The sequence below is a fragment of the Somniosus microcephalus genome, chromosome 29 (genome assembly GCF_052327205.1).
Source record: "Somniosus microcephalus isolate GS21.2 chromosome 29, FLI_Smic_1.0, whole genome shotgun sequence".
Lineage (NCBI taxonomy): Eukaryota > Metazoa > Chordata > Chondrichthyes > Squaliformes > Somniosidae > Somniosus > Somniosus microcephalus.
The window spans coordinates 4,294,471-4,315,443 of record NC_141015.1 but is presented as its reverse complement, the minus strand read 5'-3'; the positions used below and the strand labels follow the sequence as shown (position 1 = coordinate 4,315,443).

The 20,973-nt window shown below is 42.0% G+C and overlaps 10 non-coding genes across 10 annotated transcripts; all 10 read right to left on the bottom strand.

The window, feature by feature from the left end:
• Positions 1–1,352: 1,352 nt before the first annotated feature.
• Positions 1,353–1,424, bottom strand: trnag-ucc (transfer RNA glycine (anticodon UCC)). The gene has a single exon. It is a non-coding gene; the product is annotated as a tRNA-Gly (tRNA).
• A 1,909-nt stretch (positions 1,425–3,333) lies between these two features.
• Positions 3,334–3,405, bottom strand: trnag-ucc (transfer RNA glycine (anticodon UCC)). The gene has a single exon. It is a non-coding gene; the product is annotated as a tRNA-Gly (tRNA).
• A 1,931-nt stretch (positions 3,406–5,336) lies between these two features.
• trnag-ucc (transfer RNA glycine (anticodon UCC)) lies at positions 5,337–5,408 on the bottom strand. Its single transcript has one exon. It is a non-coding gene; the product is annotated as a tRNA-Gly (tRNA).
• Positions 5,409–7,300: 1,892 nt separating this feature from the next.
• Positions 7,301–7,372, bottom strand: trnag-ucc (transfer RNA glycine (anticodon UCC)). Its single transcript has one exon. It is a non-coding gene; the product is annotated as a tRNA-Gly (tRNA).
• A 1,891-nt stretch (positions 7,373–9,263) lies between these two features.
• Positions 9,264–9,335, bottom strand: trnag-ucc (transfer RNA glycine (anticodon UCC)). The gene has a single exon. It is a non-coding gene; the product is annotated as a tRNA-Gly (tRNA).
• Positions 9,336–11,231: 1,896 nt separating this feature from the next.
• Positions 11,232–11,303, bottom strand: trnag-ucc (transfer RNA glycine (anticodon UCC)). The gene has a single exon. It is a non-coding gene; the product is annotated as a tRNA-Gly (tRNA).
• Positions 11,304–13,234: 1,931 nt separating this feature from the next.
• Positions 13,235–13,306, bottom strand: trnag-ucc (transfer RNA glycine (anticodon UCC)). Its single transcript has one exon. It is a non-coding gene; the product is annotated as a tRNA-Gly (tRNA).
• A 1,892-nt stretch (positions 13,307–15,198) lies between these two features.
• trnag-ucc (transfer RNA glycine (anticodon UCC)) lies at positions 15,199–15,270 on the bottom strand. Its single transcript has one exon. It is a non-coding gene; the product is annotated as a tRNA-Gly (tRNA).
• A 1,891-nt stretch (positions 15,271–17,161) lies between these two features.
• trnag-ucc (transfer RNA glycine (anticodon UCC)) lies at positions 17,162–17,233 on the bottom strand. The gene has a single exon. It is a non-coding gene; the product is annotated as a tRNA-Gly (tRNA).
• Positions 17,234–19,129: 1,896 nt separating this feature from the next.
• Positions 19,130–19,201, bottom strand: trnag-ucc (transfer RNA glycine (anticodon UCC)). The gene has a single exon. It is a non-coding gene; the product is annotated as a tRNA-Gly (tRNA).
• Positions 19,202–20,973: the final 1,772 nt, after the last annotated feature.

Below are 20,973 nucleotides of genomic sequence, written 5' to 3'. Positions count from 1 at the left end.
ACACAACAGGGAACACCTTTACACAACAGGGAACACATTTACACATCAGGGAACACCTTTACACAACAGGGAACACATTTATACAACAGGGAACACCTTTACACAACAGGGAACACATGTACACAACAGGGAACACATTTCCACAACAGGGAGCAATTTTTCGCAACAGGGAACACAGTTACACAATAGGTAACATCTTTATACAACAGGAAACATCTTTACACAACAAGGAACATATTTATACAACAGGGAACACCTTTACGCAACAGGGAACACCTTTACACAACAGGGAACATCTTTACATAAAAGGGAACACATTTACACGACAGGGAACACATTTATACAACAGGGAACACCTTTACACAACAGGGAACACATGTACACAACAGGGAACACATTTCCACAACAGGGAGAAATTATTCGCAACAGGGAACACAGTTATACAATAGGTAACATCTTTATACAACAGGAAACATCTTTACACAACAAGGAACATATTTATACAACAGGGAACATCTTTACACAACATGGAACACGTTTACACAACAGGGAACATGTTTAAACAACAGGGAACACCTTTACGCAACAGGGAACAACTTTACGCAACAGAGAACACCTTTACACAACAGGGAACACCTTTACACAACAGCGAACATGTTTAAACAACAGGGAACACCTTTGTACAACAGGGAACACCTTTACGCAACAGGGAACAACTTTACACAACAGGGCACACCTTTGCATAATAGGGAACACATTTACACAACAGAAAACATCTTCATACCAGTCCCTCCCTTCCTCTCAGTCTCTCTTTCCCTGTCTGTCCAGCTCTCCCTCTGTCTCTCTCGCAGTCTCTGTCTTTCCCTCAGTCTCTGGCTCGTGTTACTCAGTCTGTTTGTCTGTCTCTCTCTGGTATCCTCAGTGTCTTTCTCTAGCCCTCCCTTTGTGTGTCCTGAAAGCCTCTTGCTGGTTTTCTGTGTGTCATTGTGTGTGTGTCCCATTGTGGGTGGTGTAATACTGAGTGTCCTTGTGTAGCCAGGGTGAGCTTCCCAACACGTGTGTTGCTGTGTCCGGGATTCTGGGCTATTTGAGGGCAATGCTATCGCTTTCAATACAGTCTGGAGGCTGAAATAACACAGCACTGACAGGCAGCTGTATTATGGATGGACAATCATGGAGGATTAAAGTTTATTTAACTACCATTTTTAATATTGCTTCTGACTGAGAACCCATTTATTAGTTGATGAAAGTATTCTGTCAAGTGTAATTAAGATTATTATTTGTTATAAAATCCTGTTGTGAGGTCTCCCATAAATCAGTTTTGACCTGCAAGGGGTTAAAAATATCTCGGTTGCGATGGCCGGGAATCGAACCCGGGTCAACTGCTTGGAAGGCAGCTATGCTCACCACTATACCACCATCGCTCACATAAGCTGCATCTTATATTTACAGACTAACCACTTCTTTCGGATCTTCAGCGGGACAAATACGATATTTTGAATTCATTTTAATCAGAGCGTAAGCACGATGCTGAGGCACTTTCCCTACAATTAACAATGGCCACTGTGAAAAGTTATCTTGCTTAGACTGAGCCCTCACCCCATTTATTATTTTAAAGTCCTTTATGACTTAAAACAATAATCCACAAAAATGAATTGAAGATCAATTTTAAGGGAGAAACATAGAATATAGGAGCAGGAGTAGGCCATTCGGCCCCTCGAGCCTGCTCCACCATTTAATGAGATCATGGCTGATCATCCAAATTCAGTACCCTGTCCCTGCTCCTATCTTCTATGTTTCTATGATATTCATTCAGGCCGTTACACAACAGGGAACATCATTATACAACAGGGAACACCTTTACACAACAGGGAACACATCTACACAACAGGGAACATCGTTACATAACAGGGAACACATTTACACATCAGGGAACACTTTACACAACAGGGAACACCTTTACACAACAGGGAACACCTTTACACAACAGGGAACACATTTATACAACAGGGAACACCTTTACACAACAGGGAACACATGTACACAACAGGGAACACATTTCCACAACAGGGAGCAATTTTTCGCAACAGGGAACACAGTTACACAATAGGTAACATCTTTATACAACAGGAAACATCTTTATACAACAAGGAACATATTTATACAACAGGGAACACCTTTACGCAACAGGGAACACCTTTACACAACAGGGAACATCTTTACATAAAAGGGAACACATTTACACGACAGGGAACACATTTATACAACAGGGAACACCTTTACACAACAGGGAACACATGTACACAACAGGGAACACATTTCCACAACAGGGAGAAATTTTTCGCAACAGGGAACACAGTTATACAATAGGTAACATCTTTATACAACAGGAAACATCTTTACACAACAAGGAACATATTTATACAACAGGGAACATCTTTACACAACATGGAACACGTTTACACAACAGGGAACATGTTTAAACAACAGGGAACACCTTTGTACAACAGGGAACACCTTTACGCAACAGGGAACAACTTTACGCAACAGGGAACACCTTTACACAACAGGGAACACCTTTACACAACAGCGAACATGTTTAAACAACAGGGAACACCTTTGTACAACAGGGAACACCTTTACGCAACAGGGAACAACTTTACACAACAGGGAACACCTTTACACAACAGGGAACATCTTTACACAACAGGGCACACCTTTGCATAATAGGGAACACATTTACACAACAGAAAACATCTTCATACCAGTCCCTCCCTTCCTCTCAGTCTCTCTTTCCCTGTCTGTCTAGCTCTCCCTCTGTCTCTCTCGCAGTCTCTGTCTTTCCCTCAGTCTCTGGCTCGTGTTACTCAGTCTGTTTGTCTGTCTCTCTCTGGTATCCTCAGTGTCTTTCTCTAGCCCTCCCTTTGTGTGTCCTGAAAGCCTCTTGCTGGTTTTCTGTGTGTCATTGTGTGTGTGTCCCATTGTGGGTGGTGTAATACTGAGTGTCCTTGTGTAGCCAGGGTGAGCTTCCCAACACGTGTGTTGCTGTGTCCGGGATTCTGGGCTATTTGAGGGCAATGCTATCGCTTTCAATACAGTCTGGAGGCTGAAATAACACAGCACTGACAGGCAGCTGTATTATGGATGGACAATCATGGAGGATTAAAGTTTATTTAACTACCATTTTTAATATTGCTTCTGACTGAGAACCCATTTATTAGTTGATGAAAGTATTCTGTCAATTGTAATTAAGATTTTTATTTGTTATAAAATCCTGTTGTAAGGTCTCCCATAAATCAGTTCTGACCTGCAAGGGGTTAAAAATATCTCGGTTGCGATGGCCGGGAATTGAACCCGGGTCAACTGCTTGGAAGGCAGCTATGCTCACCACTATACCACCATCGCTCACATAAGCTGCATCTTATATTTACAGACTAAGCACTTCTTTCGGATCTTCAGCGGGACAAATACGATATTTTGAATTCATTTTAATCAGAGCGTAAGCACGATGCTGAGGCACTTTCCCTACAATTAACAATGGCCACTGTGAATAGTTATCTTGCTTAGACTGAGCCCTCACCCCATTTATTATTTTAAAGTCCTTTATGACTTAAAACAATAATCCACAAAAATGAATTGAAGATCAATTTTAAGGGAGAAACATAGAATATAGGGAGCAGGAGTAGGCCATTCGGCCCCTCGAGCCTGCTCCACCATTTAATGAGATCATGGCTGATCATCCAAATTCAGTACCCTGTCCCTGCTCCTATCTTCTATGTTTCTATGATATTCATTCAGGCCGTTACACAACAGGGAACATCATTATACAACAGGGAACACCTTTACACAACAGGGAACACATCTACACAACAGGGAACATCGTTACATAACAGGGAACACATTTACACATCAGGGAACACCTTTACACAACAGGGAACACCTTTACACAACAGGGAACACATTTACACATCAGGGAACACCTTTACACAACAGGGAACACATTTATACAACAGGGAACACCTTTACACAACAGGGAACACATGTACACAACAGGGAACACATTTCCACAACAGGGAGCAATTTTTCGCAACAGGGAACACAGTTACACAATAGGTAACATCTTTATACAACAGGAAACATCTTTACACAACAAGGAACATATTTATACAACAGGGAACACCTTTACGCAACAGGGAACACCTTTACACAACAGGGAACATCTTTACATAAAAGGGAACACATTTACACGACAGGGAACACATTTATACAACAGGGAACACCTTTACACAACAGGGAACACATGTACACAACAGGGAACACATTTCCACAACAGGGAGAAATTTTTCGCAACAGGGAACACAGTTATACAATAGGTAACATCTTTATACAACAGGAAACATCTTTACACAACAAGGAACATATTTATACAACAGGGAACATCTTTACACAACATGGAACACGTTTACACAACAGGGAACATGTTTAAACAACAGGGAACACCTTTGTACAACAGGGAACACCTTTACGCAACAGGGAACAACTTTACGCAACAGGGAACACCTTTACACAACAGGGAACACCTTTACACAACAGCGAACATGTTTAAACAACAGGGAACACCTTTGTACAACAGGGAACACCTTTACGCAACAGGGAACAACTTTACACAACAGGGAACACCTTTACACAACAGGGAACATCTTTACACAACAGGGCACACCTTTGCATAATAGGGAACACATTTACACAACAGAAAACATCTTCATACCAGTCCCTCCCTTCCTCTCAGTCTCTCTTTCCCTGTCTGTCTAGCTCTCCCTCTGTCTCTCTCGCAGTCTCTGTCTTTCCCTCAGTCTCTGGCTCGTGTTACTCAGTCTGTTTGTCTGTCTCTCTCTGGTATCCTCAGTGTCTTTCTCTAGCCCTCCCTTAGTGTGTCCTGAAAGCCTCTTGCTGGTTTTCTGTGTGTCATTGTGTGTGTGTCCCATTGTGGGTGGTGTAATACTGAGTGTCCTTGTGTAGCCAGGGTGAGCTTCCCAACACGTGTGTTGCTGTGTCCGGGATTCTGGGCTATTTGAGGGCAATGCTATCGCTTTCAATACAGTCTGGAGGCTGAAATAACACAGCACTGACAGGCAGCTGTATTATGGATGGACAATCATGGAGGATTAAAGTTTATTTAACTACCATTTTTAATATTGCTTCTGACTGAGAACCTATTTATTAGTTGATGAAAGTATTCTGTCAATTGTAATTAAGATTTTTATTTGTTATAAAATCCTGTTGTAAGGTCTCCCATAAATCAGTTCTGACCTGCAAGGGGTTAAAAATATCTCGGTTGCGATGGCCGGGAATCGAAACCGGGTCAACTGCTTGGAAGGCAGCTATGCTCACCACTATACCACCATCGCTCACATAAGCTGCATTTTATATTTACAGACTAACCACTTCTTTCGGATCTTCAGCGGGACAAATACGATATTTTGAATTCATTTTAATCAGAGCGTAAGCACGATGCTGAGGCACTTTCCCTACAATTAACAATGGCCACTGTGAATAGTTATCTTGCTTAGACTGAGCCCTCACCCCATTTATTATTTTAAAGTCCTTTATGACTTAAAACAATAATCCACAAAAATGAATTGAAGATCAATTTTAAGGGAGAAACATAGAATATAGGAGCAGGAGTAGGCCATTCGGCCCCTCGAGCCTGCTCCACCATTTAATGAGATCATGGCTGATCATCCAAATTCAGTACCCTGTCCCTGCTCCTATCTTCTATGTTTCTATGATATTCATTCAGGCCGTTACACAACAGGGAACATCATTATACAACAGGGAACACCTTTACACAACAGGGAACACATCTACACAACAGGGAACATCGTTACATAACAGGGAACACATTTACACATCAGGGAACACCTTTACACAACAGGGAACACCTTTACACAACAGGGAACACATTTATACAACAGGGAACACCTTTACACAACAGGGAACACATGTACACAACAGGGAACACATTTCCACAACAGGGAGCAATTTTTCGCAACAGGGAACACAGTTACACAATAGGTAACATCTTTATACAACAGGAAACATCTTTACACAACAAGGAACATATTTATACAACAGGGAACACCTTTACGCAACAGGGAACACCTTTACACAACAGGGAACATCTTTACATAAAAGGGAACACATTTACACGACAGGGAACACATTTATACAACAGGGAACACCTTTACACAACAGGGAACACATGTACACAACAGGGAACACATTTCCACAACAGGGAGAAATTTTTCGCAACAGGGAACACAGTTATACAATAGGTAACATCTTTATACAACAGGAAACATCTTTACACAACAAGGAACATATTTATACAACAGGGAACATCTTTACACAACATGGAACACGTTTACACAACAGGGAACATGTTTAAACAACAGGGAACACCTTTGTACAACAGGGAACACCTTTACGCAACAGGGAACAACTTTACGCAACAGGGAACACCTTTACACAACAGGGAACACCTTTACACAACAGCGAACATGTTTAAACAACAGGGAACACCTTTGTACAACAGGGAACACCTTTACGCAACAGGGAACAACTTTACACAACAGGGAACACCTTTACACAACAGGGAACATCTTTACACAACAGGGCACACCTTTGCATAATAGGGAACACATTTACACAACAGAAAACATCTTCATACCAGTCCCTCCCTTCCTCTCAGTCTCTCTTTCCCTGTCTGTCTAGCTCTCCCTCTGTCTCTCTCGCAGTCTCTGTCTTTCCCTCAGTCTCTGGCTCGTGTTACTCAGTCTGTTTGTCTGTCTCTCTCTGGTATCCTCAGTGTCTTTCTCTAGCCCTCCCTTAGTGTGTCCTGAAAGCCTCTTGCTGGTTTTTTCTGTGTGTCATTGTGTGTGTGTCCCATTGTGGGTGGTGTAATACTGAGTGTCCTTGTGTAGCCAGGGTGAGCTTCCCAACACGTGTGTTGCTGTGTCCGGGATTCTGGGCTATTTGAGGGCAATGCTATCGCTTTCAATACAGTCTGGAGGCTGAAATAACACAGCACTGACAGGCAGCTGTATTATGGATGGACAATCATGGAGGATTAAAGTTTATTTAACTACCATTTTTAATATTGCTTCTGACTGAGAACCTATTTATTAGTTGATGAAAGTATTCTGTCAATTGTAATTAAGATTTTTATTTGTTATAAAATCCTGTTGTAAGGTCTCCCATAAATCAGTTCTGACCTGCAAGGGGTTAAAAATATCTCGGTTGCGATGGCCGGGAATCGAACCCGGGTCAACTGCTTGGAAGGCAGCTATGCTCACCACTATACCACCATCGCTCACATAAGCTGCATCTTATATTTACAGACTAACCACTTCTTTCGGATCTTCAGCGGGACAAATACGATATTTTGAATTCATTTTAATCAGAGCGTAAGCACGATGCTGAGGCACTTTCCCTACAATTAACAATGGCCACTGTGAATAGTTATCTTGCTTAGACTGAGCCCTCACCCCATTTATTATTTTAAAGTCCTTTATGACTTAAAACAATAATCCACAAAAATGAATTGAAGATCAATTTTAAGGGAGAAACATAGAATATAGGAGCAGGAGTAGGCCATTCGGCCCCTCGAGCCTGCTCCACCATTTAATGAGATCATGGCTGATCATCCAAATTCAGTACCCTGTCCCTGCTCCTATCTTCTATGTTTCTATGATATTCATTCAGGCCGTTACACAACAGGGAACATCATTATACAACAGGGAACACCTTTACACAACAGGGAACACATCTACACAACAGGGAACATCGTTACATAACAGGGAACACATTTACACATCAGGGAACACCTTTACACAACAGGGAACACCTTTACACAACAGGGAACACATTTACACATCAGGGAACACCTTTACACAACAGGGAACACATTTATACAACAGGGAACACCTTTACACAACAGGGAACACATGTACACAACAGGGAACACATTTCCACAACAGGGAGCAATTTTTCGCAACAGGGAACACAGTTACACAATAGGTAACATCTTTATACAACAGGAAACATCTTTACACAACAAGGAACATATTTATACAACAGGGAACACCTTTACGCAACAGGGAACACCTTTACACAACAGGGAACATCTTTACATAAAAGGGAACACATTTACACGACAGGGAACACATTTATACAACAGGGAACACCTTTACACAACAGGGAACACATGTACACAACAGGGAACACATTTCCACAACAGGGAGAAATTTTTCGCAACAGGGAACACAGTTATACAATAGGTAACATCTTTATACAACAGGAAACATCTTTACACAACATGGAACGCGTTTACACAACAGGGAACATGTTTAAACAACAGGGAACACCTTTGTACAACAGGGAACACCTTTACGCAACAGGGAACAACTTTACGCAACAGGGAACACCTTTACACAACAGGGAACACCTTTACACAACAGCGAACATGTTTAAACAACAGGGAACACCTTTGTACAACAGGGAACACCTTTACGCAACAGGGAACAACTTTACACAACAGGGAACACCTTTACACAACAGGGAACATCTTTACACAACAGGGCACACCTTTGCATAATAGGGAACACATTTACACAACAGAAAACATCTTCATACCAGTCCCTCCCTTCCTCTCAGTCTCTCTTTCCCTGTCTGTCTAGCTCTCCCTCTGTCTCTCTCGCAGTCTCTGTCTTTCCCTCAGTCTCTGGCTCGTGTTACTCAGTCTGTTTGTCTGTCTCTCTCTGGTATCCTCAGTGTCTTTCTCTAGCCCTCCCTTTGTGTGTCCTGAAAGCCTCTTGCTGGTTTTCTGTGTGTCATTGTGTGTGTGTCCCATTGTGGGTGGTGTAATACTGAGTGTCCTTGATGTAGCCAGGGTGAGCTTCCCAACACGTGTGTTGCTGTGTCCGGGATTCTGGGCTATTTGAGGGCAATGCTATCGCTTTCAATACAGTCTGGAGGCTGAAATAACACAGCACTGACAGGCAGCTGTATTATGGATGGACAATCATGGAGGATTAAAGTTTATTTAACTACCATTTTTAATATTGCTTCTGACTGAGAACCCATTTATTAGTTGATGAAAGTATTCTGTCAATTGTAATTAAGATTTTTATTTGTTATAAAATCCTGTTGTAAGGTCTCCCATAAATCAGTTCTGACCTGCAAGGGGTTAAAAATATCTCGGTTGCGATGGCCGGGAATCGAACCTGGGTCAACTGCTTGGAAGGCAGCTATGCTCACCACTATACCACCATCGCTCACATAAGCTGCAGCTTATATTTACAGACTAACCACTTCTTTCGGATCTTCAGCGGGACAAATACGATATTTTGAATTCATTTTAATCAGAGCGTAAGCACGATGCTGAGGCACTTTCCCTACAATTAACAATGGCCACTGTGAATAGTTATCTTGCTTAGACTGAGCCCTCACCCCATTTATTATTTTAAAGTCCTTTATGACTTAAAACAATAATCCACAAAAATGAATTGAAGATCAATTTTAAGGGAGAAACATAGAATATAGGAGCAGGAGTAGGCCATTCGGCCCCTCGAGCCTGCTCCACCATTTAATGAGATCATGGCTGATCACCCAAATTCAGTACCCTGTCCCTGCTCCTATCCTCTATGTTTCTATGATATTCATTCAGGCCGTTACACAACAGGGAACATCATTATACAACAGGGAACACCTTTACACAACAGGGAACACATCTACACAACAGGGAACATCGTTACATAACAGGGAACACATTTACACATCAGGGAACACCTTTACACAACAGGGAACACCTTTACACAACAGGGAACACATTTACACATCAGGGAACACCTTTACACAACAGGGAACACATTTATACAACAGGGAACACCTTTACACAACAGGGAACACATGTACACAACAGGGAACACATTTCCAGAACAGGGAGCAATTTTTCGCAACAGGGAACACAGTTACACAATAGGTAACATCTTTATACAACAGGAAACATCTTTACACAACAAGGAACATATTTATACAACAGGGAACACCTTTACGCAACAGGGAACACCTTTACACAACAGGGAACATCTTTACATAAAAGGGAACACATTTACACGACAGGGAACACATTTATACAACAGGGAACACCTTTACACAACAGGGAACACATGTACACAACAGGGAACACATTTCCACAACAGGGAGAAATTTTTCGCAACAGGGAACACAGTTATACAATAGGTAACATCTTTATACAACAGGAAACATCTTTACACAACAAGGAACATATTTATACAACAGGGAACATCTTTACACAACATGGAACACGTTTACACAACAGGGAACATGTTTAAACAACAGGGAACACCTTTGTACAACAGGGAACACCTTTACGCAACAGGGAACAACTTTACGCAACAGGGAACACCTTTACACAACAGGGAACACCTTTACACAACAGCGAACATGTTTAAACAACAGGGAACACCTTTGTACAACAGGGAACACCTTTACGCAACAGGGAACAACTTTACACAACAGGGCACACCTTTGCATAATAGGGAACACATTTACACAACAGAAAACATCTTCATACCAGTCCCTCCCTTCCTCTCAGTCTCTCTTTCCCTGTCTGTCTAGCTCTCCCTCTGTCTCTCTCGCAGTCTCTGTCTTTCCCTCAGTCTCTGTCTCTCGCTCGTGTTATGCAGTCTGTTTGTCTGTCTCTCTCTGGTATCCTCAGTGTCTTTCTCTAGCCTTCCCTTTGTGTGTCCTGAAAGCCTCTTGCTGGTTTTCTGTGTGTCATTGTGTGTGTGTCCCATTGTGGGTGGTGTAATACTGAGTGTCCTTGTGTAGCCAGGGTGAGTTTCCCAACACGTGTGTTGCTGTGTCCGGGATTCTGGGCTATTTGAGGGCAATGCTATCGCTTTCAATCCAGTCTGGAGGCTGAAATTTCACAGCACTGACAGGCAGCTGTATTATGGATGGACAATCATGGAGGATTAAAGTTTATTTAACTACCATTTTTAATATTGCTTCTGACTGAGAACCCATTTATTAGTTGATGAAAGTATTCTGTCAATTGTAATTAAGATTTTTATTTGTTATAAAATCCTGTTGTAAGGTCTCCCATAAATCAGTTCTGACCTGCAAGGGGTTAAAAATATCTCGGTTGCGATGGCCGGGAATCGAAGCCGGGTCAACTGCTTGGAAGGCAGCTATGCTCACCACTATACCACCATCGCTCACATAAGCTGCATCTTATATTTACAGACTAAGCACTTCTTTCGGATCTTCAGCGGGACAAATACGATATTTTGAATTCATTTTAATCAGAGCGTAAGCACGATGCTGAGGCACTTTCCCTACAATTAACAATGGCCACTGTGAATAGTTATCTTGCTTAGACTGAGCCCTCACCCCATTTATTATTTTAAAGTCCTTTATGACTTAAAACAATAATCCACAAAAATGAATTGAAGATCAATTTTAAGGGAGAAACATAGAATATAGGAGCAGGAGTAGGCCATTCGGCCCCTCGAGCCTGCTCCACCATTTAATGAGATCATGGCTGATCATCCAAATTCAGTACCCTGTCCCTGCTCCTATCTTCTATGTTTCTATGATATTCATTCAGGCCGTTACACAACAGGGAACATCATTATACAACAGGGAACACCTTTACACAACAGGGAACACATCTACACAACAGGGAACATCGTTACATAACAGGGAACACATTTACACATCAGGGAACACCTTTACACAACAGGGAACACCTTTACACAACAGGGAACACATTTACACATCAGGGAACACCTTTACACAACAGGGAACACATTTATACAACAGGGAACACCTTTACACAACAGGGAACACATGTACACAACAGGGAACACATTTCCACAACAGGGAGCAATTTTTCGCAACAGGGAACACAGTTACACAATAGGTAACATCTTTATACAACAGGAAACATCTTTACACAACAAGGAACATATTTATACAACAGGGAACACCTTTACGCAACAGGGAACACCTTTACACAACAGGGAACATCTTTACATAAAAGGGAACACATTTACACGACAGGGAACACATTTATACAACAGGGAACACCTTTACACAACAGGGAACACATGTACACAACAGGGAACACATTTCCACAACAGGGAGAAATTTTTCGCAACAGGGAACACAGTTATACAATAGGTAACATCTTTATACAACAGGAAACATCTTTACACAACAAGGAACATATTTATACAACAGGGAACATCTTTACACAACATGGAACACGTTTACACAACAGGGAACATGGTTAAACAACAGGGAACACCTTTGTACAACAGGGAACACCTTTACGCAACAGGGAACAACTTTACGCAACAGGGAACACCTTTACACAACAGGGAACACCTTTACACAACAGCGAACATGTTTAAACAACAGGGAACACCTTTGTACAACAGGGAACACCTTTACGCAACAGGGAACAACTTTACACAACAGGGAACACCTTTACACAACAGGGAACATCTTTACACAACAGGGCACACCTTTGCATAATAGGGAACACATTTACACAACAGAAAACATCTTCATACCAGTCCCTCCCTTCCTCTCAGTCTCTCTTTCCCTGTCTGTCTAGCTCTCCCTCTGTCTCTCTCGCAGTCTCTGTCTTTCCCTCAGTCTCTGGCTCGTGTTACTCAGTCTGTTTGTCTGTCTCTCTCTGGTATCCTCAGTGTCTTTCTCTAGCCCTCCCTTTGTGTGTCCTGAAAGCCTCTTGCTGGTTTTCTGTGTGTCATTGTGTGTGTGTCCCATTGTGGGTGGTGTAATACTGAGTGTCCTTGATGTAGCCAGGGTGAGCTTCCCAACACGTGTGTTGCTGTGTCCGGGATTCTGGGCTATTTGAGGGCAATGCTATCGCTTTCAATACAGTCTGGAGGCTGAAATAACACAGCACTGACAGGCAGCTGTATTATGGATGGACAATCATGGAGGATTAAAGTTTATTTAACTACCATTTTTAATATTGCTTCTGACTGAGAACCCATTTATTAGTTGATGAAAGTATTCTGTCAATTGTAATTAAGATTTTTATTTGTTATAAAATCCTGTTGTAAGGTCTCCCATAAATCAGTTCTGACCTGCAAGGGGTTAAAAATATCTCGGTTGCGATGGCCGGGAATCGAAACCGGGTCAACTGCTTGGAAGGCAGCTATGCTCACCACTATACCACCATCGCTCACATAAGCTGCATTTTATATTTACAGACTAACCACTTCTTTCGGATCTTCAGCGGGACAAATACGATATTTTGAATTCATTTTAATCAGAGCGTAAGCACGATGCTGAGGCACTTTCCCTACAATTAACAATGGCCACTGTGAATAGTTATCTTGCTTAGACTGAGCCCTCACCCCATTTATTATTTTAAAGTCCTTTATGACTTAAAACAATAATCCACAAAAATGAATTGAAGATCAATTTTAAGGGAGAAACATAGAATATAGGAGCAGGAGTAGGCCATTCGGCCCCTCGAGCCTGCTCCACCATTTAATGAGATCATGGCTGATCATCCAAATTCAGTACCCTGTCCCTGCTCCTATCTTCTATGTTTCTATGATATTCATTCAGGCCGTTACACAACAGGGAACATCATTATACAACAGGGAACACCTTTACACAACAGGGAACACATCTACACAACAGGGAACATCGTTACATAACAGGGAACACATTTACACATCAGGGAACACCTTTACACAACAGGGAACACCTTTACACAACAGGGAACACATTTATACAACAGGGAACACCTTTACACAACAGGGAACACATGTACACAACAGGGAACACATTTCCACAACAGGGAGCAATTTTTCGCAACAGGGAACACAGTTACACAATAGGTAACATCTTTATACAACAGGAAACATCTTTACACAACAAGGAACATATTTATACAACAGGGAACACCTTTACGCAACAGGGAACACCTTTACACAACAGGGAACATCTTTACATAAAAGGGAACACATTTACACGACAGGGAACACATTTATACAACAGGGAACACCTTTACACAACAGGGAACACATGTACACAACAGGGAACACATTTCCACAACAGGGAGAAATTTTTCGCAACAGGGAACACAGTTATACAATAGGTAACATCTTTATACAACAGGAAACATCTTTACACAACAAGGAACATATTTATACAACAGGGAACATCTTTACACAACATGGAACACGTTTACACAACAGGGAACATGTTTAAACAACAGGGAACACCTTTGTACAACAGGGAACACCTTTACGCAACAGGGAACAACTTTACGCAACAGGGAACACCTTTACACAACAGGGAACACCTTTACACAACAGCGAACATGTTTAAACAACAGGGAACACCTTTGTACAACAGGGAACACCTTTACGCAACAGGGAACAACTTTACACAACAGGGAACACCTTTACACAACAGGGAACATCTTTACACAACAGGGCACACCTTTGCATAATAGGGAACACATTTACACAACAGAAAACATCTTCATACCAGTCCCTCCCTTCCTCTCAGTCTCTCTTTCCCTGTCTGTCTAGCTCTCCCTCTGTCTCTCTCGCAGTCTCTGTCTTTCCCTCAGTCTCTGGCTCGTGTTACTCAGTCTGTTTGTCTGTCTCTCTCTGGTATCCTCAGTGTCTTTCTCTAGCCCTCCCTTAGTGTGTCCTGAAAGCCTCTTGCTGGTTTTTTCTGTGTGTCATTGTGTGTGTGTCCCATTGTGGGTGGTGTAATACTGAGTGTCCTTGTGTAGCCAGGGTGAGCTTCCCAACACGTGTGTTGCTGTGTCCGGGATTCTGGGCTATTTGAGGGCAATGCTATCGCTTTCAATACAGTCTGGAGGCTGAAATAACACAGCACTGACAGGCAGCTGTATTATGGATGGACAATCATGGAGGATTAAAGTTTATTTAACTACCATTTTTAATATTGCTTCTGACTGAGAACCTATTTATTAGTTGATGAAAGTATTCTGTCAATTGTAATTAAGATTTTTATTTGTTATAAAATCCTGTTGTAAGGTCTCCCATAAATCAGTTCTGACCTGCAAGGGGTTAAAAATATCTCGGTTGCGATGGCCGGGAATCGAACCCGGGTCAACTGCTTGGAAGGCAGCTATGCTCACCACTATACCACCATCGCTCACATAAGCTGCATCTTATATTTACAGACTAACCACTTCTTTCGGATCTTCAGCGGGACAAATACGATATTTTGAATTCATTTTAATCAGAGCGTAAGCACGATGCTGAGGCACTTTCCCTACAATTAACAATGGCCACTGTGAATAGTTATCTTGCTTAGACTGAGCCCTCACCCCATTTATTATTTTAAAGTCCTTTATGACTTAAAACAATAATCCACAAAAATGAATTGAAGATCAATTTTAAGGGAGAAACATAGAATATAGGAGCAGGAGTAGGCCATTCGGCCCCTCGAGCCTGCTCCACCATTTAATGAGATCATGGCTGATCATCCAAATTCAGTACCCTGTCCCTGCTCCTATCTTCTATGTTTCTATGATATTCATTCAGGCCGTTACACAACAGGGAACATCATTATACAACAGGGAACACCTTTACACAACAGGGAACACATCTACACAACAGGGAACATCGTTACATAACAGGGAACACATTTACACATCAGGGAACACCTTTACACAACAGGGAACACCTTTACACAACAGGGAACACATTTACACATCAGGGAACACCTTTACACAACAGGGAACACATTTATACAACAGGGAACACCTTTACACAACAGGGAACACATGTACACAACAGGGAACACATTTCCACAACAGGGAGCAATTTTTCGCAACAGGGAACACAGTTACACAATAGGTAACATCTTTATACAACAGGAAACATCTTTACACAACAAGGAACATATTTATACAACAGGGAACACCTTTACGCAACAGGGAACACCTTTACACAACAGGGAACATCTTTACATAAAAGGGAACACATTTACACGACAGGGAACACATTTATACAACAGGGAACACCTTTACACAACAGGGAACACATGTACACAACAGGGAACACATTTCCACAACAGGGAGAAATTTTTCGCAACAGGGAACACAGTTATACAATAGGTAACATCTTTATACAACAGGAAACATCTTTACACAACATGGAACGCGTTTACACAACAGGGAACATGTTTAAACAACAGGGAACACCTTTGTACAACAGGGAACACCTTTACGCAACAGGGAACAACTTTACGCAACAGGGAACACCTTTACACAACAGGGAACACCTTTACACAACAGCGAACATGTTTAAACAACAGGGAACACCTTTGTACAACAGGGAACACCTTTACGCAACAGGGAACAACTTTACACAACAGGGAACACCTTTACACAACAGGGAACATCTTTACACAACAGGGCACACCTTTGCATAATAGGGAACACATTTACACAACAGAAAACATCTTCATACCAGTCCCTCCCTTCCTCTCAGTCTCTCTTTCCCTGTCTGTCTAGCTCTCCCTCTGTCTCTCTCGCAGTCTCTGTCTTTCCCTCAGTCTCTGGCTCGTGTTACTCAGTCTGTTTGTCTGTCTCTCTCTGGTATCCTCAGTGTCTTTCTCTAGCCCTCCCTTTGTGTGTCCTGAAAGCCTCTTGCTGGTTTTCTGTGTGTCATTGTGTGTGTGTCCCATTGTGGGTGGTGTAATACTGAGTGTCCTTGATGTAGCCAGGGTGAGCTTCCCAACACGTGTGTTGCTGTGTCCGGGATTCTGGGCTATTTGAGGGCAATGCTATCGCTTTCAATACAGTCTGGAGGCTGAAATAACACAGCACTGACAGGCAGCTGTATTATGGATGGACAATCATGGAGGATTAAAGTTTATTTAACTACCATTTTTAATATTGCTTCTGACTGAGAACCCATTTATTAGTTGATGAAAGTATTCTGTCAATTGTAATTAAGATTTTTATTTGTTATAAAATCCTGTTGTAAGGTCTCCCATAAATCAGTTCTGACCTGCAAGGGGTTAAAAATATCTCGGTTGCGATGGCCGGGAATCGAACCTGGGTCAACTGCTTGGAAGGCAGCTATGCTCACCACTATACCACCATCGCTCACATAAGCTGCAGCTTATATTTACAGACTAACCACTTCTTTCGGATCTTCAGCGGGACAAATACGATATTTTGAATTCATTTTAATCAGAGCGTAAGCACGATGCTGAGGCACTTTCCCTACAATTAACAATGGCCACTGTGAATAGTTATCTTGCTTAGACTGAGCCCTCACCCCATTTATTATTTTAAAGTCCTTTATGACTTAAAACAATAATCCACAAAAATGAATTGAAGATCAATTTTAAGGGAGAAACATAGAATATAGGAGCAGGAGTAGGCCATTCGGCCCCTCGAGCCTGCTCCACCATTTAATGAGATCATGGCTGATCACCCAAATTCAGTACCCTGTCCCTGCTCCTATCCTCTATGTTTCTATGATATTCATTCAGGCCGTTACACAACAGGGAACATCATTATACAACAGGGAACACCTTTACACAACAGGGAACACATCTACACAACAGGGAACATCGTTACATAACAGGGAACACATTTACACATCAGGGAACACCTTTACACAACAGGGAACACCTTTACACAACAGGGAACACATTTACACATCAGGGAACACCTTTACACAACAGGGAACACATTTATACAACAGGGAACACCTTTACACAACAGGGAACACATGTACACAACAGGGAACACATTTCCAGAACAGGGAGCAATTTTTCGCAACAGGGAACACAGTTACACAATAGGTAACATCTTTATACAACAGGAAACATCTTTACACAACAAGGAACATATTTATACAACAGGGAACACCTTTACGCAACAGGGAACACCTTTACACAACAGGGAACATCTTTACATAAAAGGGAACACATTTACACGACAGGGAACACATTTATACAACAGGGAACACCTTTACACAACAGGGAACACATGTACACAACAGGGAACACATTTCCACAACAGGGAGAAATTTTTCGCAACAGGGAACACAGTTATACAATAGGTAACATCTTTATACAACAGGAAACATCTTTACACAACAAGGAACATATTTATACAACAGGGAACATCTTTACACAACATGGAACACGTTTACACAACAGGGAACATGTTTAAACAACAGGGAACACCTTTGTACAACAGGGAACACCTTTACGCAACAGGGAACAACTTTACGCAACAGGGAACACCTTTACACAACAGGGAACACCTTTACACAACAGCGAACATGTTTAAACAACAGGGAACACCTTTGTACAACAGGGAACACCTTTACGCAACAGGGAACAACTTTACACAACAGGGCACACCTTTGCATAATAGGGAACACATTTACACAACAGAAAACATCTTCATACCAGTCCCTCCCTTCCTCTCAGTCTCTCTTTCCCTGTCTGTCTAGCTCTCCCTCTGTCTCTCTCGCAGTCTCTGTCTTTCCCTCAGTCTCTGTCTCTCGCTCGTGTTATGCAGTCTGTTTGTCTGTCTCTCTCTGGTATCCTCAGTGTCTTTCTCTAGCCTTCCCTTTGTGTGTCCTGAAAGCCTCTTGCTGGTTTTCTGTGTGTCATTGTGTGTGTGTCCCATTGTGGGTGGTGTAATACTGAGTGTCCTTGTGTAGCCAGGGTGAGTTTCCCAACACGTGTGTTGCTGTGTCCGGGATTCTGGGCTATTTGAGGGCAATGCTATCGCTTTCAATCCAGTCTGGAGGCTGAAATTTCACAGCACTGACAGGCAGCTGTATTATGGATGGACAATCATGGAGGATTAAAGTTTATTTAACTACCATTTTTAATATTGCTTCTGACTGAGAACCCATTTATTAGTTGATGAAAGTATTCTGTCAATTGTAATTAAGATTTTTATTTGTTATAAAATCCTGTTGTAAGGTCTCCCATAAATCAGTTCTGACCTGCAAGGGGTTAAAAATATCTCGGTTGCGATGGCCGGGAATCGAAGCCGGGTCAACTGCTTGGAAGGCAGCTATGCTCACCACTATACCACCATCGCTCACATAAGCTGCATCTTATATTTACAGACTAAGCACTTCTTTCGGATCTTCAGCGGGACAAATACGATATTTTGAATTCATTTTAATCAGAGCGTAAGCACGATGCTGAGGCACTTTCCCTACAATTAACAATGGCCACTGTGAATAGTTATCTTGCTTAGACTGAGCCCTCACCCCATTTATTATTTTAAAGTCCTTTATGACTTAAAACAATAATCCACAAAAATGAATTGAAGATCAATTTTAAGGGAGAAACATAGAATATAGGAGCAGGAGTAGGCCATTCGGCCCCTCGAGCCTGCTCCACCATTTAATGAGATCATGGCTGATCATCCAAATTCAGTACCCTGTCCCTGCTCCTATCTTCTATGTTTCTATGATATTCATTCAGGCCGTTACACAACAGGGAACATCATTATACAACAGGGAACACCTTTACACAACAGGGAACACATCTACACAACAGGGAACATCGTTACATAACAGGGAACACATTTACACATCAGGGAACACCTTTACACAACAGGGAACACCTTTACACAACAGGGAACACATTTACACATCAGGGAACACCTTTACACAACAGGGAACACATTTATACAACAGGGAACACCTTTACACAACAGGGAACACATGTACACAACAGGGAACACATTTCCACAACAGGGAGCAATTTTTCGCAACAGGGAACACAGTTACACAATAGGTAACATCTTTATACAACAGGAAACATCTTTACACAACAAGGAACATATTTATACAACAGGGAACACCTTTACGCAACAGGGAACACCTTTACACAACAGGGAACATCTTTACATAAAAGGGAACACATTTACACGACAGGGAACACATTTATACAACAGGGAACACCTTTACACAACAGGGAACACATGTACACAACAGGGAACACATTTCCACAACAGGGAGAAATTTTTCGCAACAGGGAACACAGTTATACAATAGGTAACATCTTTATACAACAGGAAACATCTTTACACAACAAGGAACATATTTATACAACAGGGAACATCTTTACACAACATGGAACACGTTTACACAACAGGGAACATGGTTAAACAACAGGGAACACCTTTGTACAACAGGGAACACCTTTACGCAACAGGGAACAACTTTACGCAACAGGGAACACCTTTACACAACAGGGAACACCTTTACACAACAGCGAACATGTTTAAACAACAGGGAACACCTTTGTACAACAGGGAACACCTTTACGCAACAGGGAACAACTTTACACAACAGGGAACACCTTTACACAACAGGGAACATCTTTACACAACAGGGCACACCTTTGCATAATAGGGAACACATTTACACAACAGAAAACATCTTCATACCAGTCCCTCCCTTCCTCTCAGTCTCTCTTTCCCTGTCTGTCTAGCTCTCCCTCTGTCTCTCTCGCAGTCTCTGTCTTTCCCTCAGTCTCTGGCTCGTGTTACTCAGTCTGTTTGTCTGTCTCTCTCTGGTATCCTCAGTGTCTTTCTCTAGCCCTCCCTTTGTGTGTCCTGAAAGCCTCTTGCTGGTTTTCTGTGTGTCATTGTGTGTGTGTCCCATTGTGGGTGGTGTAATACTGAGTGTCCTTGATGTAGCCAGGGTGAGCTTCCCAACACGTGTGTTGCTGTGTCCGGGATTCTGGGCTATTTGAGGGCAATGCTATCGCTTTCAATACAGTCTGGAGGCTGAAATAACACAGCACTGACAGGCAGCTGTATTATGGATGGACAATCATGGAGGATTAAAGTTTATT